General features: G+C 45.4%; 1 protein-coding gene and 1 non-coding gene across 2 annotated transcripts in view; one reads left to right on the plus strand and one right to left on the minus strand.

Annotated features, from left to right (window-relative positions):
* LOC128704712 (gastrula zinc finger protein XlCGF57.1-like) overlaps positions 1-13,348 on the minus strand; it is a 35,435-nt gene extending 22,087 nt beyond the window's left edge. The window contains exon 1 of the mRNA XM_070079653.1: positions 13,283-13,348. The gene's annotated coding sequence lies outside the window, so the exon portion shown is untranslated. The remainder of the gene's footprint in view (positions 1-13,282) is intronic.
* Positions 13,349-22,794: 9,446 nt separating this feature from the next.
* Positions 22,795-22,901, plus strand: LOC128706131 (U6 spliceosomal RNA). The gene has a single exon (XR_008409821.1). It is a non-coding gene; the product is annotated as a U6 spliceosomal RNA (small nuclear RNA).
* The last annotated feature ends 1,811 nt before the right edge of the window (positions 22,902-24,712 follow it).

The raw sequence follows: 24,712 nt of genomic DNA on the forward strand, positions 1-24,712 counted from the left end.
AAGGCAGTTGCATGTGGATTTCGTATAGAAAATGCCTGGAACGAGTGTTGCTGCTAGTGAATTTAAGGCCAGCAAGGCTGGTTCAACAGATTAAAAAAAGCAAAGTGGCATACAGTGTGTTAAGGCGTGGTGAGGCTGCAAGTTCTGACAAACATGGGACCAAAGAATTCATTGATGAATTCAAGGAGTATGTAGAGGCTGAAGGATTCCTCCACCAAGTCTTCAATTATGACGAAACAGGCCTCTTTTGGAAGAAAATGCCAAAGGGGACCTACATCACGCAAGAGAAAAAGGCACTACCAGGACACAAGCCTCTGAAGGATAGGCTAACTTTTTTGTTCTGTGGTAACGCTAGTGGGGATTTCAAAGTGAGGCCTTCATTGGTGTATCACTCTGAAAATCGCAGGATGTTCAAGAAAAACAACGTCATCAAAGAGTAAATTGTGTGTGATGTGGAAGGTTAACAATAAGGCATGGGTCACGAGGCAAATTTTAATTGAGTGGGTCGATGAAGTGCTTGGCCTGAGTGTGAAGGAATACCTCTTGGAAAATAAATTGCAACTCAAGTGCCTCCTGGAAATGAACAATGCTCCTGCTCATCCTCCAGACTTGGAAGACCAATTGTTGGGGGAGTTTACTTTTAGGACAGTGAAGTTCTTACCTCCTAATACAACTCCTGTCATCCAGTCCACGGAACAGCAGGTCATTTCAAACCTCAAAAAACTCTACACCAAACCAATGTTTCAAAGATGCTTTGAAGTGACCTCAGACACTGAACTGACTCTAAGACAGTTCTGGAGGAATCACTTGAATATCCTCAATTGCATAACCAATAGAGGATACTGAAGTGATTCCTCCAGGGCTTATCCAGGGATGATAACACTATCCTGGGTTATCCTGGGTGGATAACACTACCCTGGGTTATCCTGGGTGGATAACATTATCCTGGCTTATATTGGGTGGATAACACAACCCTGGGTTATCCTGGGTGAATAACTCTACCCTCGGTTATCATGGTTAGAAAATAATACAATGGGTTATCCTGGGTTAACACTACCCTGGGATATCCTGGGTTGATAACACTACCCTGGGTTATCGTGGGTGGATAACACTATCCTGGGTTATCCTGAGTGAATAACACTACCATGGGTTATCCTGTGTGGATAACACTATCCTGGGTTATCCTGGATGGATAACACTTCTCTGGGTTATCCTGTGTGGATAACACTATCCTGGGTTATCCTGGATGCATAATACTACTCTGGGTTATCTTGAGTGGATGCATCACTTCCCTTGGTTATGCTGGGTTGATAAAACTATCATAGGTTATCCTAGGTGGCTAACATTCATTACCCTGGGTTACCCTGGGTGGATAACATTATCTTGGGTGGATAACATTCATTACTTTGGGTTATTCTGGAAGGATAACACTCACTACCTTAAGTTAAGCTGGCTAGATAACACTACTCTGCGTTATGCTAAATGACTAACAGTCACTACTCCGGGTTATTCTGGGTGGTAACACTCACTAACCAAAGTTATCCAGGGTAGATAACACCACCCTGGGTTATCCTGGATGGCTAACACTCATCACCCAGGGTTATTCTGGGTGGATAACTTTCCAAACCGTGGGATACCCTGGGAGGATAACACTTACAACTCTGGGTAGTATTGGGTGGATAACACTACCCTGCATTATCCTGGGTGGATAACATTCACAACCCTTGGTTATCCTGGGAGGATAACACTCACAACCCTGTGTTGTGTTGGGTGGATAACAGTACCCTGGGATATCCTGGGTGGATAATACTCACTACCCTGCATTATTCTGGTGGATAGTGATACCCACCCAGGACATCCTGTGTGGATAACACTATCCTGGGTTAATCTGGGTAGCTAACACTAGCTACCCTGGGTTATCCTGGGTGGATAACACTACCCTGGGTTGTACTGGGTAGATAAGAATATCCTGGGTGATTTTGAGTGGATGTCACTACCCTAGGTGATCCTGGGTGGATAGCAGTCACTACCCTGGGTTATCCTAGGTGGATAGCTGTCACAACTATGGGTTATCCTGGGTGGATAAGTCACTACCCTGGGTTATCCTAGGTGGAAAACTTTCCTGGGTGGATAACATTCACTACCCTTTATCTTGGGTGAATAACACTCACTACCCTGGGTTACCCTGAAAGGCTAACACTGCCCATCATTATCCTGGGTGGCTAAGAGAACGATGGGTGGATAACACTACCCATGGTTATCCTGGGTGGATAACGCTACCCTGGGTTATTGATTCCATAAATTTACCAACTATGGAGGCAAGGCTTATTGGTCTATAGTTCGACGCTAAGGACCTGTCACCTGTCTTGTAAATAGGTATTACATTTGTCATTTTCCACTTGTCTGGCACTATGCCAGTTTATAGTGATATATTGAAAATATTATCGAAAGGTATGCTAAGGTCACTGACCTAGTGACCTTTAGCTCACTGACCATCTGATCTCACTGGCCTAGTGAGGTCAGTCACGTCACTCAAAGCATCTGACCTAGTAACACAAGCTAGTTAGGTCCAACTCACACCCACTAATGTATTTATCCAACTTAACAGTCACTACTCCGGGTTAACCTGGGTTGATAACACTACCTTGGGTTACCATGAGTGGCTAACACTACTCTGGGTCATCCTGGGTTTATAACACTACCTAGGGTTACCCTGAGTGGCTAGCACTACCCTTGGTTATCCTGGGTGGTTAACAGTATCCTGGATAACACTACGGCTATACTAGGAGGATAACACTACTCTGGGTCATCCTGGGTTTATAACACTACCTTGGGTTACCCTGAGTGGCTAGCACTACCCTTGGTTATCCTGGGTGGTTAACAGTATCCTGGATAACACTACGGCTATACTAGGAGGATAACACTACTCTGGGTTATTCTGTGCAGATAACACTACCCTGGGATAACTTCGTTGGATAACACTACCCTGGGTTATCCTGGGTGGATACCACTACTCAGGGTTATCCACAACTCAGACACTGCATCATCATGGGATCTTGATACAAAGAATTCTTAAACCTTGTCCAATATTTGGAGGAAGACCTACTTCGACTAGTGGATGGTGCCACTATGACCCCGCCTCCTCCTGCGTACACTAGTGGATGGTACCACTATGACCCCGCCTCCTCCTGCTTACACTAGTGGATGGTACCACTATGACCCCGCCTGCTCCTGCTTACACTAGTGGATGGTACCACTATGACCCCGCCTCCTCCTGCTTACAATAGTGGATGGTACCACTATGGCCCCGCCTCCTTTTGCGTACACTAGTGGATGGTACCACTATGACCCCGCCTTCTCCTGCTTACACTAGTGGATGGTACCACTATGACCCCGCCTCCTCCTGCTTACACTAGTGGATGGTACCACTATGACCCCGCCTCCTCCTGCTTACACTGGTGGATGGTACCACTATGACCCTGCCTCCTCCTGCTTACACTAGTGGATGGTACCAGTATGACCCCACCTCCTCCTGCTTACACTAGTGGATGGTACCACTATGACCCCACCTCCTCCTGCTTACACTAGTGGATGGTACCACTATGACCCCGCCTCCTCCTGCTTACACTAGTGGATGGTACCACTATGACCCTGCCTCCTCATGCTTACACTAGTGGATGGTACCACTATGACCCCGCCTCCTCCTGCTTACACTAGTGGATGGTACCACTATGACCCCGCCTCCTCCTGCTTACACTAGTGGATGGTACCACTATGACCCCGCCTCCTCCTGCTTACACTAGTGGATGGTACCACTATGGCCCCGCCTCCTCCTGCGTACACTAGTGGATGGTACCACTATGACCCCGCCTTCTCCTGCTTACACTAGTGGATGGTACCACTATGACCCCGCCTCCTCCTGCTTACACTAGTGGATGGTACCACTATGACCCCGCCTCCTCCTGCTTACACTGGTGGATGGTACCACTATGACCCTGCCTCCTCCTGCTTACAATAGTGGATGGTACCAGTATGACCCACCTCCTCCTGCTTACACTAGTGGATGGTACCACTATGACCCCACCTCCTCCTGCTTACACTAGTGGATGGTACCACTATGACCCCGCCTCCTCCTGCTTAGACTAGTGGATGGTACCACTATGACCCCGCCTCCTCATGCTTACACTAGTGGATGGTACCACTATGACCCCACCTCCTCCTGCTTACACTAGTGGATGGTACCACTATGACCCCACCTCCTCCTGCTTACACTAGTGGATGGTACCACTATGACCCCACCTCCTCCTGCTTACACTAGTGGATGGTACCACTATGACCCCGCCTCCTCCTGCTTACACTAGTGGATGGTACCACTATGACCCCGCCTCTTCCTGCTTACACTAGTGGATGGTACCACTATGACCCCGCCTCCTCCTGCTTACACTATTGGATGGTACCACTATGACCCTGCCTCCTCATGCTTACACTAGTGGATGGTACCAGTATGGCCACACCTCCTCCTGCTTTCACTAGTGGATGGTACCACTATGACCCCACCTCCTCCTGCTTACACTAGTGGATTGTACCACTATGACCCCGCCTCCTCCTGCTTACACTAGTGGATGGTACCACTATGTCCCCGCCTCCTCCTGCTTACACTAGTGGATGGTACCACATTGACCCCGCCTCCTCATGCTTTCACTAGTGGATGGTACCACTATGACCCCACCTCCTCCTGCTTACACTAGTGGATGGTACCACTATGACCCCACCTCCTCCTGCTTACACTAATGGATGGTACCACTATGACCCCACCTCCTCCTGCTTACACTAGTGGATGGTACCACTATGACCCCGCCTCCTCCTGCTTACACTAGTGGATGGTACCACTATGACCACGCCTCGTGCTTACACTAGTGGATGGTACCACTATGACCCCGCCTCCTCCTGCTTACACTAGTGGATGGTACCACTATGACCCTGCCTCCTCCTGCTTACACTAGTGGATGGTACCACTATGACCCTGCCTCCTCATGCTTACACTAGTGGATGGTACCAGTACGGCCACACCTCCTCCTGCTTTCACTAGTGGATGGTACCACTATGACCCCACCTCCTCCTGCTTACACTAGTGGATGGTACCACTATGACCCCGCCTCCTCCTGCTTACACTAGTGGATGGTACCACTATGACCCCACCTCCTCCTGCTTACACTAGTGGATGGTACCACTATGACCCCGCCTCCTCATGCTTACACTAGTGGATGGTACCACTATGACCCCACCTCCTCCTGCTTACACTAGTGGATGGTACCACTATGACCCCACCTCCTCCTGCTTACACTAGTGGATGGTACCACTATGACCCCACCTCCTCCTGCTTACACTAGTGGATGGTACCACTATGACCCCGCCTCCTCCTGCTTACACTAGTGGATGGTACCACTATGACCACGCCTCCTGCTTACACTAGTGGATGGTACCACTATGACCCCGCCTCCTCCTGCTTACACTAGTGGATGGTACCACTATGACCCCGCCTCCTCCTGCTTAAACTAGTGGATGGTACCACTATGACCCCTCCTCCTCCTGCTTACACTAGTGGATAGTACCACTATGACCCCGCCTCCTCCTGCTTACAGTAGTGGATGGTACCACTATGACCCCGCCTCCTCCTGCTTACACTAGTGGATGGTACCACTATGACCCCACCTCCTCCTGCTTACACTAGTGGATGCTACCACTATGACCCCGCCTCCTCCTGCTTATACAAGTGGATGGTACCACTATGACCCCGCCTCCTCCTGCTTTCACTAGTGGATGGTACCACTATGACCCCGCCTCCTCCTGCTTACACTAGTGGATGGTACCACTATGACCCCGCCTCCTCCTGCTTATACTAGTGGATGGTACCACTATGACCCCACCTCCTCCTGCTTACACTAGTGGATGGTACCACTATGACCCCGCCTCCTCCTGCTTATACTAGTGGATGGTACCACTATGACCCCACCTCCTCCTGCTTACACTAGTGGATGGTACCACTATGACCCCGCCTCCTCCTGCTTATACTAGTGGATGGTACCACTATGACCCCACCTCCTCCTGTTTCACCTCACCTGACTACAGTATACAAGCTACGTCTACGGCACTATACATTCTACAAGACTGATGGACTGAACACATCGACTCCAGGCTGAGGGACTGATTACCTCAACTCCTCCTCTCCTTACACCTTTCTACTTTGTACTGGACTGATGAAGCCAATGTGTGGCGAAACGTTTCCTAAATAAAGATTCTCATATGTTGCATAAGTGTCTCAATCTTCACCCTGGGTTATGCTGGGTGGATGATACTGCCCTAGTTATCATGGGTGGATAACTCTACCCTAGGTTATCCTGGGTGGATCACCCTGCAATTGGTTATCTTGCATGGATGACACTACCATGGTTATCCTGGGTGGATAACACTATCCTGGATGGATCACACTACCCTGGATTATCCTGGGTTGATAACACTATCCTGGGTGGATAACACTACCGAGGGTTATCCTGGGTGGATCACTCTACCCTGGGTTATGCTGGGAGGATGACAATACCCTAGGTTATTATTGTTGGATCACACTATCCTAGGTGGATAAAACTACCCTTGGTTAATCTGGGAGGATGACACTACCCTGAGTTATCCTGGGAGGATGACACTATCCTGGGTGGATAACACTACCGAGGGTTACTCTAGGTGCATCAGACTATCCTGCGTTATCCTGGGTGAATAAAACTACCCTGGGTTATCCTATGCAGATACGACCCTGGGTTATCCATGGTGGATAACACTACCCTGGGTTATCATGAGTGGATAACACTACCCTAGGTTATCCTGGGTGGATAACACTACCCTGGGTTATCCTGGGTGAATAACACAATCCTAGGTTATCCAAGGTGGATAATATTACCCTGCATTATTCTAAGTGGATAAGACTACCCTGGTCTAACCTGGTTGGATATCATTACCCTGGGTTATCTTGTGTGGATAATATTATCCTGGGTTATCCTGTGTGGATGTCACTATCCTGGGTTTTCCTGGGTGGATAACAGTCAGTACTCTGGGTTATCCTGGGTGGATAACAGTCACTATGCTAGGTTATCCTGGGTGGATAAGAGTCACTACTCTGGGTTATCTTGGGTGGCTTACACTTCTCTGGGTTAACCAGGTTATACAACACTTACTAGCCTGGGTTATCCTGGGTGAATACCACTCACTACCCAGGGTTATCCTGTTTGAAGAACTGCCCTGGGAAGGTAACACTCTCTACTCTGGGTTATCCTGGGTGCCTAACACTACTCTGGGTTATCCTGGGTTGATAACACTCACTTCCAAGGGTTACCCTGAGTTGCTAAAACTACTCATGGTATCCTGGGTAGCTAACACTACTCTCGGTAATCCTGGATGGTTAACAGTACCATGGGTGGATAACACTACCCTGGGCTATGTTAGGAGGATAACACTACTCTGGGTTATCCTGTGCAGATAACACGACCCTGGGATAACCTGGGTGGGATACTCCCTACCCTGGGCTACTACCTTGGGTTATCATAGTTATCCTGGATAACTACTAGGTGGATACTACCTCTGTGTGAATAACACTACCCCTGAGTTTTCTTGGGTGGACAACGATAACACTTGCTGGGTTATTCTGGGATAACACTATCCTGGGTGGATAATCACTCCCTACTCGAAATGGGATTTACGAATCAATCCCCATAAGAAATAATGTAAATTCAATTAATCCGTTCCTGACACCCAGGCAAAAAAATTTTTTACATGAAATATTCATGTAGTACATAAACAATACAATGGGAAATGATGAATGAAACATTAACAGCATAACACTTACCTTTATTGGAGATTCTTCTTAGTGTATGGGAGACTGGAGGAGGAGGAGAGAGTGGATTGTTTATAGTTTGGAAGGGGAATCCCCTTCCAGCAACACCTCAGGTACCATTTGCTTTTCTGGGGTTGCTTCTATTCTCTGTTTCTTAATGCCACTAGGACCAGCTTGAGAGTCACTGGAGTCCTGTCTCGCAAAATAACTGTGCAGAGAGCTCTGTTTCTGGCGTCTCTTTAAAACTTCCCTAAAATGGGCCAAGACTCTGTCACTGTACAAGTTGCCGATATGGCTTGCAACATCCTTCTCTGGGTGATGTTTCTCCATAAATCTTTCCATCTTACCCCACATAGTAAAAATCTCCTTAATTTCTGAAGGTTTGGCACTAGGAGCTTTCTTTGGAGCCATGGTAGCTTATTTAGCACTTAAATAACTTGCAAGCACTAAAATAAATGAAATATTATGAAATATTTCACTGGAGCACATGAGAGGACCGCCGCTAACTGGTAAACAATGGCACACTGGCTGGGAAGGAAGGCTGAGGCGGGTCGAGGCCCGCTTACCTCGTGCATACGCGTCTGGGACGACGGGTCGAGACGGGTCGATAAACGAATTTCGGTCAATTTCCGAGTCAATATTTTGTCGAAAAAACCGGTTGATTTCCGAAATGGTCGACTTTCAGGCCAGTCGATTATTGAGGGACCTCTGTACTCTGCATTATGCTAGATGGGCAACAGTCACAACAGAGGGTTACCCTAGGTGGCTAATACTCACTACCCTGGGTTATCCTGGGTGGATAACACCCAAAACCCTGGGTTATAATCACAATCCAGGGTTCTATTGGGTGGATGTCACCACCCTGGCTTATCCTGGGTGGACAACAGTCAGGCACTACACTAGGTTATCCAGAGTGGATATCAGTCACTACCCTGGGTTGTCCTTGATAGGATAACAGTCACTACTCTGGGTTATCCTGGTAGGCTAACACTCACAACCTTGCGTTATCCTGGGTGGTTAACCCAACCCTGCATTATCGAAGGGCGTAAGTCCCTACTCTGGATTATTCAGGGAGAATAAGTCACTACCCTGGGTTATCCTGGGTGGAGAATTACAATGGGTTGATAACACTCACTACCCTTGGTTATCCTGGGTGGTTAACAGAACAATGGGTGGATAACACTATCTTTGGCTATCCTGGGTGAATAACACTACTCTTGGTTAAGCCGGTTGGATAACACTACCCTGTGTGGATAACACTAAACCCGGGTTTTCCTGGGTGGATAATGGTACCCTGGGTTATCCTGGATGGATAACATTATTCTGGAGGGATAATGTTACTCTGGGTTATCTTGGGAGAATCACACAACAATGGGTTATCCTTGGTGGATGATTCTACCCTGGATATCCAGGGTGGATAACTCTACCCTGGGTTATCATGGGTGGATAACACTACCCTGGGTTATCCTGGGTGGATGACTCTACCCTGGTTATCCTGGGTGGATAACATTATCCTGGGTGGATCACACTATCCTGGATTATCCTGGGTGGATAACACTACCCTGGGTTATCCTGTGAGGATGACACTACCCTGGGTTATCCTTTGTGAAGGACACAACCCTGCATTATCCTGGGTATATAACTTTACCATGGGTTATCCTGGGTGAAGAACTGCCCTGGGTGGATAACACTCAGTACCCTTGCTTATCCTTGGTGGACAACAGTACAATGGGCTATCCTTGGTGGATATCACTACTCTGGGTTATGCTGGTTGGATAACACTACCTTGTGTGGATAACTTTGCCCGTGGGTTTTCCTGTTTGGATAACACTACCCTGGGTTATCCTGGTTGGATAACACTAGACTGTGAGTATAACGTTACCCCTGGTTTTCCTGGGTGGATAATTCTACCCTGTGTTATCCTGGGTGGATAATATCCTGGATGGATAATGCTACTCTGGGTTATCCTGGGTGAATTACACTACAAAGGGTTAACCTGTGTGGATAACTCTACACTAGGTTATCCTGGTGGATAACACTACAATCGGTTATCCTGGGTGGATGACACTACCTGGTTATCCTGGGTGGATCACACTACCCTGGATAATCCTGGGTGGATAACACTACCCTGGGTTATCCTGGGTGAATGACACTACCCTGGGTTATGCTACATAGATGACACTATCCCAGGTTATCTTGTTGGATAACACATCCCTGGGTTACCCTGGGTGGATAACACAAGCGTGGGCTATCCTATGTGGAAAACACTACCCAGGGTTATCCTGGGTGGATAACACTAACCTGGGTTATCCTGGGTGGATAACACAATCCTGGGTTATCCTGGGCAGATAACAGTACCCTGGGTTATCCTGTGTGGATAACACAATCCTGGGTTATCCTGGGCAGATAACAGTACCCTTGGTTATCCTGGGTGGATAACACTACCCTGGGTTATCCTGGGAAGATAACAGTACCCTGGGTTATCCTGAGTGGATAACACAATCCTGGGTTATCCCGGGTATATAACACTACCCAGGGTTATTGTGGGTGAATAACACTACTCTGGGTTATCCTGGGTGGATAATACTACCCATGGTTATCCTGAGTGGATAACACTACCCCTGGAATTTCCTGGATAGATAACACTACCCTGTGTTATCCTGGTTGGATAACACTATCCTGTGTGGATAACACTACCCCTGGGTTTTCCTGGGTGGATAATGCTGCCCTGGGTTATCCTGAGTGAATAACACTATTCTGGGTGGATAAGGATGCTCAGGGTTATCCTGGGTGGATAGCACTATCCTGGATGGATAATGTTACTCTGGGTTATCCTGGGTGAATCACACTACCCTGGGATATTCTGGGTGGATGATACTAACCTGGTCACCCAGGGTGGATAACTCTACCCTGGGTTATCCTGGGTGGTTCACACTACACTGCATTATACTGGGTAGATAAGACTACCCTCGGTTATCCTATGAGGATGACACGACCCTGAGTTATCATGCATGGATGACACTCTCTTGGGTTATCCTCGGTGGATAACACTACCCTGGGTTATCCTGGGTGAATGACTCTACCCTAGGTTATCCTACGAAGATAGCACTACTTTTGGTTATCCTGGGTGGGTAACATAATCCTGGTTTTCCTGGATGGATAACACTACCCGGGGTTATCCTGGTTGTATAACACAACCCTGGGTTATTCTGGGTGCATAATACTTCCCTGGGTTATGCTGGGTGGATCACACTCTCCTGGATGGATAACACTACCCTCGCTCATCCTGGGTAGTTAACACTACCCTGCGTTATCCTAGGTGGATAACACTATCGAGGGATAGCCTGGTTGGATAGCATTATCCAGGGTGGATAGCACTAACCTGGGTTATCCTGGGTGAATAACACTATCCTGGGTTATCCAGGGTGGATAACAGTAACCTGCACATTTTTCGGTGGATAACACTACCTTGAGTTATCCAGGGAGGATAACACTATCCTGGCTTATCCTGGTTGGATAACACTACCCTGGGTTAACCTGGGTTGATAACACCACCCTGGGTTATCATGGGTGGATAACACTACCCTGGGTTATCACAGGTTGATAATGCCACCCTGGGTTATCCTGGATGGATAACACTACCCTGGGTTATCCTGGGTGGAGAACACTACCCTGGGTTATCCTAGGTGGATAACACTACCCTGTGTTATACTTGGTGGATAACACTACTTTGGGTTATCCTGGGTGGATAACACTACAATGGGTTATCATGGGTGGATAACACTACCCTGGGTTATCCTGGGTGGATAACACTACCCTGGGTTATCATGGGTGGATAACACTATCCTGGGTTATTCTGGGTGGATAACACTACCCTGGGTTATCCTGTGTTGATAACACTACCCTGGGTTTATAATGCTACCATGGGTTATCCTGGGTGGATAACACTACCTTGGGTTATCCTGTGCTGATAACACTACCCTGGGTTATCCTGGGTGGATAACACTACCCTGGGTTATCCTGGTTGGATAACACTACCCTGGGTTATCGTGGGTGGATAACACTACCCTGGGTTATCCTGGTTGGATAACACTACCCTGAGCTGATAACACTACCCTGGGTTATCCTGTGCTGATAACACTACCCTGAGTTATCCTGGGTGGATAACACTACCCTGGGTTATCCTGGTTGGATAACACTACCCTGGGTTATCCTGTGCTGATAACACTACCCTGGGGTATCCTGGGTGGATGACAATCCCACTGGTTATCCTAGGTGGATAACACTACCCTCGGTTATCCTGGGTAGATAACACTCCCCTGGGTTATCCTTGGTGGATAAGACTACCCTGGGTTATCCTGTGTTGATAACAGTACCCTGGGTTATCCTGGGTCAATAACACTACCCTGGGTTATCCTGGTTGGATAACACTACCCTGGGTTATCCTGTGCTGATAACACTACCCTGGGTTATCCTGGTTGGATAACACTATCCTGGGTTATCCTGGGTGGATAACACTACCCTGGGTTATCCTGGGTGGATAACACTACCCTGGGTTATCCTGGGTGGATAACACTACCCTGGGTTATCCTGGGTGGATAACACTACCCTGGGTTATCCTGGGTGGATAACACTACCCTGGGTTATCCAGGGTGGCTTATCCTGGTTGGATAACACTACCCTGGGTTATCCTGGGTGGATAACACTACCCTGGGTTATCCTGGGTGGATAACACTACCCTGGGTTATCCTGGTTGGATAACACTACCCTGGGTTATCCTGGGTGGATAACACTACTGGGTTATCCTGGGTTACCCTGGGTTATCCTGGGTGGATAACACTACCCTGGGTTATCCTGGGTGGATAACACTACCATGGGTTATCCTGGTGGATAACACTACCCTGGGTTATCCTGGTTGGATAACACTACCCTGGGTTATCCTGGGTGGATAACACTACCCTGGGTTATCCTGGGTGGATAACACTACCCTTGGATATCCTGGGTGGATAACACTACACTGGGTTATCCTGGGTGGATAACACTACCCAGGGTTATCCTGGGTGGATAACACTACCCTGGGTTATCCTGGTTGGATAACACTACCCTGGGTTATCCTGGTTGGATAACACTACCCTGGGTTATCCTGGGTGGATAACACTACCCTGGGTTATCCTGGTTGGATAACACTACCCTGGGTTATCCTGGTTGGATAACACTACCCTGGGTTATATAATCATAATGGAACATTCTGGGGTTAAATCAGGTTGATGCGAGGCAGAGGAGGACGCCTCCGTCTCCTGGGAACAAGAGACTATCACGGGCATCACTACCCACCACTAGAGGGCATGAAGGTGGTCAAAGAGAGAGAAAATAAGGGTAAAAATGAGGCAGAAATCTTACCTTAACGACACCATACTTAGTTCACTTTGTTATTGTTGGACTGAGAGGTTGAGGGAATAGAGGAACCGAGAGTTGATTACCGTCAACTCTTTATTTCAACCCTTAAACCCAGATATTATTGTGGTTTACTTACATGAAAAATCTAAATTTGACAGTTTATTACTGTCTATCCTGATGTAAACCATTAAAACGATACCTTATTACCGTTTTCCTTTTTTCAACCTTTTGTATTCAAGATAAAGCTTCAAAATAAGAGGAACTTAAAGACATTTACCATAATTTACATATTTTCAGCAGTTAAACCTTATATTATTAGGATCTGCTCATATTAAAGCCTTTGAAAAGCTGGTTTTATACCCTATAACATATATTTGAACCTTTAAACCCAGACTTTATTACCATTTTCTTTCATTTAATAATTTTTATCAGAGTTAATAATTCAACCAGAAGAGAAGCCGAAAACTTAATACCGTCATCTAATACTGCCCTTAAACAATGACTTAATTAGTAATTTATTGATTTAAGGAGGAGAGCCTTTATTGTTCTCTGCCTTTAACTGAACCTTTAAACTACGACTTTACTGCACGGAAACACAAGCCAACACTGTCCTAAGTAATGTCAAAAATATTACAATTTTGAATTATAATATTACTAAGTAAATACTGTGATGACCTCCTGGTACTCCTTGATTCCTTAAACACAACCTTCTCCTGTATTATTCTGACTGTAACCTGTCTTAAACAAGAAACAATAGTACTCACTCCCAGGATACACAACAGTCTACAACTCTAGAACAAAACAAACTGGGGGAGATATTTCTATCTACTACTGTAATGAACTATCATGTTGTAACACCACTTGCTGCTGTACTGACCAATATGGAGAATATGTTTTTCCAAATTTTAATGTAAAAACCTTATTACTCTTATAACAATTACCTGGAATATACCTGGAGAGGGTTTCGGGGGTCAACGCCCCCGCGGCCCGATCTGTGACCAGGCCTCATGGTGGATCAGGGCCTGATCAACCAGGCTGTTACTGTTGACCACACACAACCAGACGTACAAACCACAGCCCGGCTGGTCAGGTACTGCCTTTAGGTTCCTGTCTAGCTCCTTCTTGAAGACAGCCTGTGGTATATTGGTAATCCCTCTTATGTATACTGGGAGGCAGTTGAACAGTCTTGGGCCCCAGACACTTATTGTGTTGTCTCTTATCGTGCTAGTGGCACACCTGCTTTTCATTGGGGAGATGTTGCATCATCTGCCAAGTCTTTTGCTTTCATAGTGAGTGATTTTCATGTTCAAGTTTGGTACTAGTCCCTCTAGTATTTTCCAAGTGTATATAATGATGTATCTCTCCCTCCTTCGTGCTAGGGAGTACAGGTTGAGCAACTTCAAGCAGTTATGTCGCCCTCAACCTTCTCTCTACATTTGTTTTATAATTTTTAACAGCCAAGAAAGGCTTCTTCAACTGTTTTATACTCTTAGTTAATTTACCTTGGATCTTAAGGACACTTCAAATATTAATTCTGTAATGGTGGTACAACTCCAGGACATTTTAGTAATATCATGCAATATCATCATAATTTTAATATCTAGTCTATGTTTTTTCATATCTTTGATTTAGATTTTAGATTTTGCCACCAAAGTGGCTAGTTTATTGTTCACCCCATATCCATCCTGTGGACGGTAGCGCTAGAGCACAAGGATACACTCAAGGCCTAGGAACTAGGCCCCAAAAGGGTTAACAGGAGTACATATGGATTTATATCTACATATCTGGAGTACACATTTCTGTTACAAGCAAATTTAGGAAATTTGCTTAGTATATCTGATATCTTATTTCCATTAATAAGATATCTTGATATGTCACATAGGTTATTATACTGTCTGTCTCTATATTCCTCAATAAGTGGACAATTAAGCACATAGTGTTCAAGACAGTGACCATATACCTGATCACATAATTTGCATTTAGTTTGATCATCATCTGTGTGTCTCCCAGACTGCCAGAAGTACTTGTAACCAAGCCTAAGAGGGCAGTAGGGCAGTTAATTAGTCTTCTTGTTTACCGTCCAATTTCCTCCAGTTTTGGTGCACAAGACAAAGTGTTTTCACTCTTTCCTGAAAATATTTATCAAAAATATACCTCAAACAACAACTGAGAAAAGACTGAAAAAGGACTGATTTACTGAAAATGCCCTTGGGATGCGATTTATTCCTATATGGGACGACATAGGATTGTTTGGACACTTGGTGCCAATGGAAATAAGTCACTGTGTCTGACTTTTTTGGGTTATCCCAGGTTCTCTACACATATGCTGCTATGTATGATAATTCTATGTAACTGTATTTGTGTATACCTGAATAAACTTACTTACTTAATACGATTTTTCTTAGGGACCTTTTCCTCTAAATAACTTATCTTTATTTCACGAAAAAATAAAGTTTGTTAGTTATTGGAATGTTGCAAAAAATCTGCCCTTTACTCCCACATAACTCACAAAGTATTTGGAATATTTCCCAAAATTGATCGAATGAAATTAGAGAAATCTTTATTCTACAATTTCTGTGAATATTATTCAATTTAATTAAGTAATAAAGGAAGAAATAGGTACATTAGGTGAATAAGTTACTTCTGAGATATTGGCCTGGAGCGCCGGCCGGCCCACCGTCTCAAAAAAAAAAAAAAAAAAAAATCTCGAAAATCGCGTTTGTTTGGGTGTATTTCTTAGTAAACTGATGTTCTAGTGGAGTTATCCTCTTCAAAACACCGTTTTCTCTTACTCAAAGACGACATGGAGAAGAGTAACTTATTTATATCGAAATATTCCCGATGGTCTCTCGCCATATTGTGGCCTATTTTATTCAGTCTAGAGTATATAACATGTTTGTATGTTATTTATAGTGTTTATTATATCATATTAGATCAATTGTGATAGATAAATAAGCCGTAGAGTTGATATATAAGTTGATATAAGCATAATATTGAAGAGATTTCTCCTGGCTCTCTTTGGAGCGGGAATATGGCCGAGGGCTCCCAGATGGTTCCTGATTGGCTGGCGCTCTACGGATAAGCTCCGCCTACTCTTATGTGATGCCAAATAGTCAGTTTATATATTAAAAAGAATCATGCAAGAAAAAGCTATAAAAAAAGGAAAAAAATTCCAAAAAATATATGGGCTGTGAGCAGACGCGCTACCCATATCGCCGTCACCATACCTGATATAAATGACTATAATTTCTTGTAGAAGCATCGTAGAACATTCATTCTGGTACCATTGTGTTGCCAAAGAGTTAAGCTATTTCTCTGTATATATAACTCAATTTCCATAATTTTTCGATTTTTTTTGAGAGCGCGCGGAAAATTGCCCTACTTACTGCCTTCTAAGCCTGGCCACTACAACATCAGTCTGTTCAAATTGCAAGTTTCTCTACGTTCATGTTATCATAGTGGGTTATAGATCTACTCAGGCTTCTAACTGCTTTCCTATAACAATCATTTTCATTGTTTACTTCTCTCCTAATATTATTCCTAATGCTAGACACAGTTATACCAAAGTTATATTCTACATTCTCCTTCTGGGTACTCTTCTTGGCTAACATATCAACTTTGTCATGAATGAGTAATGCAATGTGTGATTGGATCCATAGTAATTGTACATTAATTTGTTTGTCCCGGATTTTTGAGTATCTATACCTGGCTTCTCCAATGAGGATGTTGTTGGAGTCATTATATGAGTCGAGTGCCTTCATTGGGTTGGGTAATAACAGCGGCAGCGGCAGCGGCAACAGGAACCTTGTCCTCTATTTTTACTTCTACCTGAGGTTCCCAGCAGCCCAGTGATGACCTAATCAAGACCCACATAACACTAACATGTGTGGATACCCAGAATGATATAAATCAACTGCAGAAACCACCCAAAAGTTCACAAATTACCAACTAATAGGACTCGTACTACCACCTCCTACCCTGCTGCCACTGAAGTGATACTCCACAACATTCACCCATCGCCTATTATTCACCCGAAGCCACAGCCAATGGACAAGGGTCAGAACAATAAAAGAAGATCCAGTAACCAGCTAAGGACTCCTAACATCAAAGGTGAGAGCAGTAAAAACACTAGGAAAACTTGTGGTACTGCCAGCCAGGACACAACCCTCATCACCCACCGGCATCACCACAACACACGACAGTCAACAACAAACATGGCTGCTGCCACAGTCCAAGATAACTCCTTCCCAGTATTTGATGTCAAGAAGATCACCGACCCAGAAATAGCTAAACTCCTTACGATTCAGAACCAAACGATCACCAAACTAACTCAAGAAATGCAGGAACTAAAGGCTAGCAATGCAGATTACCTCAACAAGATCACTGCTCTAGAACATAAACTAGACACTCTGGAACAACAAAGCAACACCCACACCCAGTCCCTAGACACTATCAACACTCTAAAAGACCAAGTCACCCTACTTACTACCAACATTACAGAGGAAAGATCAAGAGTGGACCAACAACTTGCCAATGTCATAACCAACTTCCAAGACCATAATGACCAACAGCAGCTATCTGATGCTGTTGTAGTTAACAGCAAACATCTCCCACCCACAGTCACCCAAGAGACCTGCATGGATACCACCCTACAGCTCATCAAGGACCACCTTCGCCTTAATTAACATACGTAGTGATGACCTAAAGGATTGCAAACTGATGGGCTACCAAGCAGGTAAAAAAACAGTGCTGTTAAAATTCCAAACTAGCCTACAAAGAAACAACCTACTAAAAACATCTATTTCTATGAAAACTGATATTTACGTCAATGATGCCTTACCAAAACAAGACAAAACCTTCTTTATTGGCTAAGAAAATTACGCTATGCCCAAAAAATCCACCAGTGCTTTGTGAGGGATGGAAAAATCGCAGTTAGAAAACAGCCCACTGGGAAGAGATACTTCATCTCTACAGAACATGACCTTAAAACATTCCTAAGTGAGGCTGGACTAACAGAATCAGAGTGAAGTGCAGATAATACCCACAGTCCACAGTTAGTGTTATATTGTCATAAATTTGTGCCCCCCTAAAATTCTAATACCCCATTCGTCTCTCGACCACTGGGAAGAGAGGACGCTTCTTGAGTCTCCCTACACGCCACCTGGTGGTGACTGCTTGACTTAGGCCTCAACATGGCAGATCGTATCAACAGGAGAGTGAATACTGTCTGTATTGAATTAGTTCGAGGAACGTTAAGCAGTGCGACAATGCATGTACTGTTATTGGCCATAATTAGGGACGTCTACGGGATACCGAACGATGAATTGTACGGTGTGGCCCTTAATGGAATGTCAAGGGTTTTTGTGAAGTTTACAAGAGCTGGCTTTTACTCCAGGATTGTCGATGAATTTCAGGAAAGGAGGATGAGTGTGAATTCAGCAGTAGAGGTGTGTCTACATGATGTTTCGAAATATTACACATGGGTAAAGGTGCGTAATGTACTCTTTGAGGCAATGTCGTATGGCATTCAGGAAGCCTTCAGCGATTATGGAACTGTTCATACGGCTAGTATGGGGGTGTGGAGGGACGGGCCGTTTGAAGGGCTGCCCGAGGGGTCCTGCACCCTGAAGATGTCATTGAGGTGGCCAATACCCTCGTATGTAACGCTGACAAACTATAGGACCCAGGTATTTGTCCACTATTCGGGGCAGAGGAAAACTTGCCAATTATGTGATTCTTATGAGCACATGGCGGCGCAGTGTCCTCGCAGGCAAGCCCCTAGGATGGCGTTATCGTGGATGGTGGATCAGCAACCGTGCAATGTGGATGTGGAGTTGGGGGTAGCGGATGGACAGAAGACGAATCTCTGGAGTGAGGAGGTGGACAAGGTGGAAGAGGTGATGGGGACGTGTGTTACCCTCCCGGAGGTGACAGGGGAGAGCCCCCCATCGCCCGAGGGAAGGGTGGACGTGGAAGAGTCTACCCAGGAGAGGATGTTGGAAGCAGTGCTGCAGGAGTTCTTGGACGAGCCGGAGGCCGGGGAGGACGGACCTGAGAAGTTAAGTGAGGTGCAGCTGATGGATGAGCAGCAGGGACAGGTGGAGGGTTCGAGGAATGACAGATTGGACACGGAAGTGGTGGTGGAAGTCCATCAGGATGACTCGCATGAGGTAGATATGTGTGTGAGTGAGAGCTCACGCAAACGGACTGCGGGTGCCTTGGATGTTGATGAGGTTTTAACACCTGGGCAGAGACCTGGGAAGAAGTCATGGGTAGATGTGGGGGAAAAGGCACCCAGGGGACGGGGTGTGCCGGGGAAGCTCGGTGGGGGAGGGCAAGGAGGGGTTGGTGGACAGGTTAGGAAACATGATAAAAATGGTATGGGTACCATGAAAGGCGAATTGAGTAAGCCACAGTGGCATAGGGGTAAGCCACCTTTTCTGGGAAGTTCAAGTGTGTCACAATAAATGTAAATGGTCTTAAATCTGAGGTCAAAAGGGTTTGGTTAGAATGGTTTTTACGAAGGTTTGATGTAGATGTATGTTTTTTGCAGGAGCATAACCATAGGTTAGGGTGTGAATTGTGTTTGCCGGGTTATAACCTATTTGTCAGTAATGCTTTGCAATTAAAAGGAGGGGTGGCAGTGGCTGTAAAGGAGACCAGCCCATTGCGTGTCATGGGTTGGGAGGAGGGGGGAGGGGGAGGGTTGTAAGGGTAGATGGGCACTGGGGGGTGGGGAGAGTATGTTTCATTGGAGTTTATATGCTGGCATGCAACAATGTTAGAGTGAAAGTTGATTTTGTTCATGATGTTTTGTTGTATTATTTGCGGGGTCTACCTTCCATAACTGTTCTTGGGGGTGACTGGAACTGTGTGATTAGGTATGGGGATGTCTCACCGAGGGGGGCGAGATGTGTCTTGGGTGCGCTAAGGGATGTAGGAGTTGTAGATGTGGTGGGGAGGGGGGAGTATGGGGTGGAGCACACGTTCATTCATGGGAATTATGAGGCGAGGTTAGATAGGATATATGTGATGCAGGGGATAGGTGTGGAGAGGGTGAGGGCTTTTGATGTCGGTTTTTCGGATCACAGGGCGGTGATAGCTGATCTGTGGGTGGATGGTATAGTACGTATATATGCTGGGTATTGGAAATTGAATGTGAGGCTACTGCAGGAGGGGGATGTTGGCTCTTCCTTTGAGGAATGGTGGACACATTTCTGGGATGGCAGGGATGGTGAGATGGATTTGCTTGACTGGTGGGAGGTGAGGGCTAAGATAGGAATCGCGGAGTTTTTCAGGGCACGTGGTAGGGAACAGGCACGGTGGCAGTATGGTTTGCAAAACTACCTGGAGGGACAACTGAATGCGTTTCACGACGGGGGGGTAGGGAAGGTATGAAAGGGGATGTGGATGGTTTAAGGTGTAGGATTGCAAAGTTACATAATGACAGGTTTAACACAATTAGAGTTAGAGCGGGGTTAGAGGAGGTGTTAAAGGGTGATCAACCATCAGGTTACGTTCTGCGAAAATTTAGGGAAAGGCAAATGGTGACTACCATAGCGCATCTAGTGGTCGCTGCGAGGGGGGGAGGTTATGTGGAGGGTCAAGGCCTTACTGATATGGACAGCATTAGTGTTTATGCAGATTATTGGTTTAGGGAGAAATGGAGGAGGAACAGAGGAGATGCCAGTGAGGAGGTATTTGGGGATATGCAGAGTAATATTGTATTAGGACAACAGGAACATGAAATGCTGGAGGGTAGTATTAGTGAGGAGGAGGTGGAAGAGGCGCTTTACGGGATGAGTCAGGGTAAGACGCTGGGCATAGATGGAATACCAAATGATTTTTATAGAGTTTATTGGGAGTGTATTAGGCATGGTTTAGTGGAAGTCTTGAATTATATGTGGAGCAGTGGGAGGATGGGGAAAACACAGAAAACCGGGATAGTTGTGTTAGTGCCGATAAAGAAGGAAGGGAAAGTACTGAGTGATTATAGAGCGATATCCTTAATGTGTGCTGATTATAAAATTTATGCTAAAATTCTGGGCAATAGACTGAAGAAGGTTCTAGGATCAGTGATACATGGGGGACAGTTTGGCATCCCGAGAAGAAGTATGAGGGACGGGCATAGTCACATAAGGGATTTTATTGAGAGCTGCACCGGAGGGGAAATACTCGGTTTAGAATGGGCTAATGCGTATGATTGTGTGAATAGGGATTTCTTAAAAGTTTGTTTGGAAAAGTTGGGTTTGGGGGGGAGGGTGGTGAGATGGGTGCAAACCTTGTATGAGGGAGCAGTCATTAGGGTGCAGGTTAATGGTAAGTTGGGGGACCCAGTACTGATGGAGAGAGGTTTGAGGCAGGGCTGTCCACTCTCTCAGTTATTGTTTGCCTGAGTACAGAATCCATTTTATGGGCTAGTGGATGAGGTGATGAATGGACAGGGGATAATGGGGGTGGGCGGGGGGGTATTGTTGGGTATGTAGATGATACTACAGTGCTGGTAATGCATGACGAAGATCTAAGGAAAGTTGGTGGAGTCATTCAGATATTTGGGGACGCTACAGGTATGAGAGTTAATTTAATGAAGTCGAGACTATTAGAGGTGGGGGATTGGATAGGAGGGAGCTTGGGGGAGGGGTTGGGATGGTCAGTAGCGGACAGAATTAGGGTTTGTGGAGTATGGTACATGGCAGAAGTGCAGGATAGTAGGAAGATAAATTCGGAATCAGTTACACCAGACACAAACATCTCTACGACATTTCCCGTGTCCGACTAAACCTTTACAAAAATTCAATGTATGTCAAAGGCCCTAAAATCTGGAACACCCTACCTGAGAACTCTAGAACTGCAGACACATTCATCACCTTCAAAACTACCATTAGAAAACATCTTATCTCCCTGATACACCCTATCAACTAACTACACGAATACCACCTGGTGGTTCACACTTACACTCACTCACCCATTTGACCATAAACAGAAATATTAATCTCAATCTTAAAATAATGAATCCTATGATACTCCAATACTGAAACTATGTACTGTGCCAAAACAAAAGCATTCACATTGCTAAACTCACAAACTAGTATTTAGTCACTTAGCCATAATACCAACTTACCTCATAATTTGTAATATTTTAAAATAAAAAATTAAACTAAGTCTGCCCAAAATGCCTAGCCATGCTAAGCGTTCTAGTGGTACACTCTGTAATCATTATTTAACTACATGTAAACCACACAACAACCAAATTCTGTAAATTCAACATTGTAATCTTTATAGAGAATAAACTTTGAATTGAATTGATGATATAGAATCAGTAATGATGATAGAGTCAAGCTCAGTGTCATAAGTTAGCTTCAGCGACCTTAAGACTGCAAACAATTCAGTTTGCAGTGTAGACGCACAACTGTTAATTCTTATGCCAAGTTCAACAAATTTATTACCGTTCTTAACTAGGGAGGTGGCAACAAGAGCAGATGCAGGCCTGGCAGAAGACTCCTATTTAGATCCACGTATTTGCTTCGGCAGTACATATACTAAAATTGTAATGATACAGAGAAGATTAGCATGGCCCCTGCACAAGGATGACACGCAAAATCGTAAAGCATTCCACATTTTTTACGAAGGGGCGACTATGCATGTGCAGGTCAATGGTAAGTTAGGTGTGCCAGTTCAGATGGGTCGGAGTTTGAGGCAAGGTTGTCCCCTTTCACAGTTATTGTTTGCTTGTTTTCAAGATCCTTTTTATAGGGCGGTGCAGGCTAGAGTTTTGGAGGTTTTGGGGGTTATGAGAGTGATGGGTGGCCTGGTATTGTGGGTTACGTAGATGATACATCGGTCTTGGTAGGAGGTGGTGTAGACTTGCAGCAGGTGGAAGGCATCGTGGACGTGTTTGGAGAGGCGACAGGGTTGAGAATTAATGCCACGAAGACTAAGTTCATGGCAGTGGGAAATTGGGACCAAATGAGTGGGGGCATAAGGGGTAGGTGGAGCGTGGTGGACCAGCTTAATATATGTGGGATTTTGTATGTTTGTGATCCATTGGTGGCACGTGAGGTGAACTCGGTGAGGGCGTGGACAGTGTGTTAAAAAGATTAGGACTGAGATCTGCAAATCTCACGTTGCACCAAAGAGTAATTGCGACAAATGTACTATTATATAGTAAATTATGGCATGTGGTGGTCATGTATCCGTTACTGTCGGTTCATTTGGGGGTCTGGCTGTGAGTGGTTAAGCAGAGGGGTAATTACTTTGCCGATTGGCCAAGGAGGGCTGGGGCTCATACAGCTGGAACGAAGGATTATGAGTATTTACGTGAAAAGGGGTCTTCTGTGGGAGGGGGGAATAATGGAGGGGGGGATCGAGAAAGTGCATACGGACATAAAACGTTGGTGGGCGGGGAAGGATTTGCGAGTAGGGGAGGCGATGTTGAGATTTTTGATGGTGGCGAGGGATCCAGCTTAAATCATGCTGCACATAATCGAGAGAGTGGGGGAAGTTGGAGGTCGCTGCTGTGGAAGGAGCATACCCGATCTATGCCTGGCGCAACGAATGGGAACGTCTCAGGAAGTTGCGAATTAGTCCGGGTTATACGAGAGGTGATGTATCGCTTTTTACACGGGATTCTGCCATCTAGGATCGTCTTATTTAATCGAAAGTTCAGGGAAGGCGGGGAGTGTAGAGCATGTGGAGAAGTAGAAACCATTTTTCATGTTGTATATTTTTGTGAATGCATAGGCAGGGTCTGGGAATGGTTTGGAAGGGTAATTCGATTTATGGGATGGGGTGGGTTGCAGGTATTGCGAGTGTTAAGTTTAGATATTGATGGGGTGGGAGCGCAGGTTAAAAACAGAGTGGCATATCTGGTAACTGATTTCGTGTTCACATCATGGGCAATGAGAGATGTAGGAGCGGGTGAAAGAATAAAGGTGCTGGCAGCGACATTTTACAGATCTAAGTGCCGCAATCGGGTAGTATATGGTAGGAAATGGAACACTGCATTTACAGAGGGTTATAGGAATTTTCGGCTGCATAATTTATAGAATTTGTAGGTCAATGGGAAGCAACGGGCTAGCCTCCCATTCTGAGGCGTGTGGGTGTGAGTGGGCAAGAATGTAGGTGTGGTACATATGAATATTGAGTAATATATGGAAGAGTGCATGAGGGAAAAGCGTATTACACTGTTTGTACTACACCATTGTTTGATTTAAGGTGTTTTTCCTTGGCTATGATGGGGCAGTGATGGAAACGTACATTTACATAAATATGTAGGTGCGTGAGTGTATGTATATGTGTGCATATGTACGGAAATATACAAAAATGTATTTATAAATGTATACACGTGTGTGAGAGGGCATGTTTGAACAGGAGAATATAGTGGGTGACAGAGTGTAGCATGTTAGTCATAAGATGCTTACCAAATATACATTA

This window comes from Cherax quadricarinatus, chromosome 100 (assembly GCF_038502225.1).
Source record: "Cherax quadricarinatus isolate ZL_2023a chromosome 100, ASM3850222v1, whole genome shotgun sequence".
In the NCBI taxonomy this organism is placed as follows: domain Eukaryota; kingdom Metazoa; phylum Arthropoda; class Malacostraca; order Decapoda; family Parastacidae; genus Cherax; species Cherax quadricarinatus.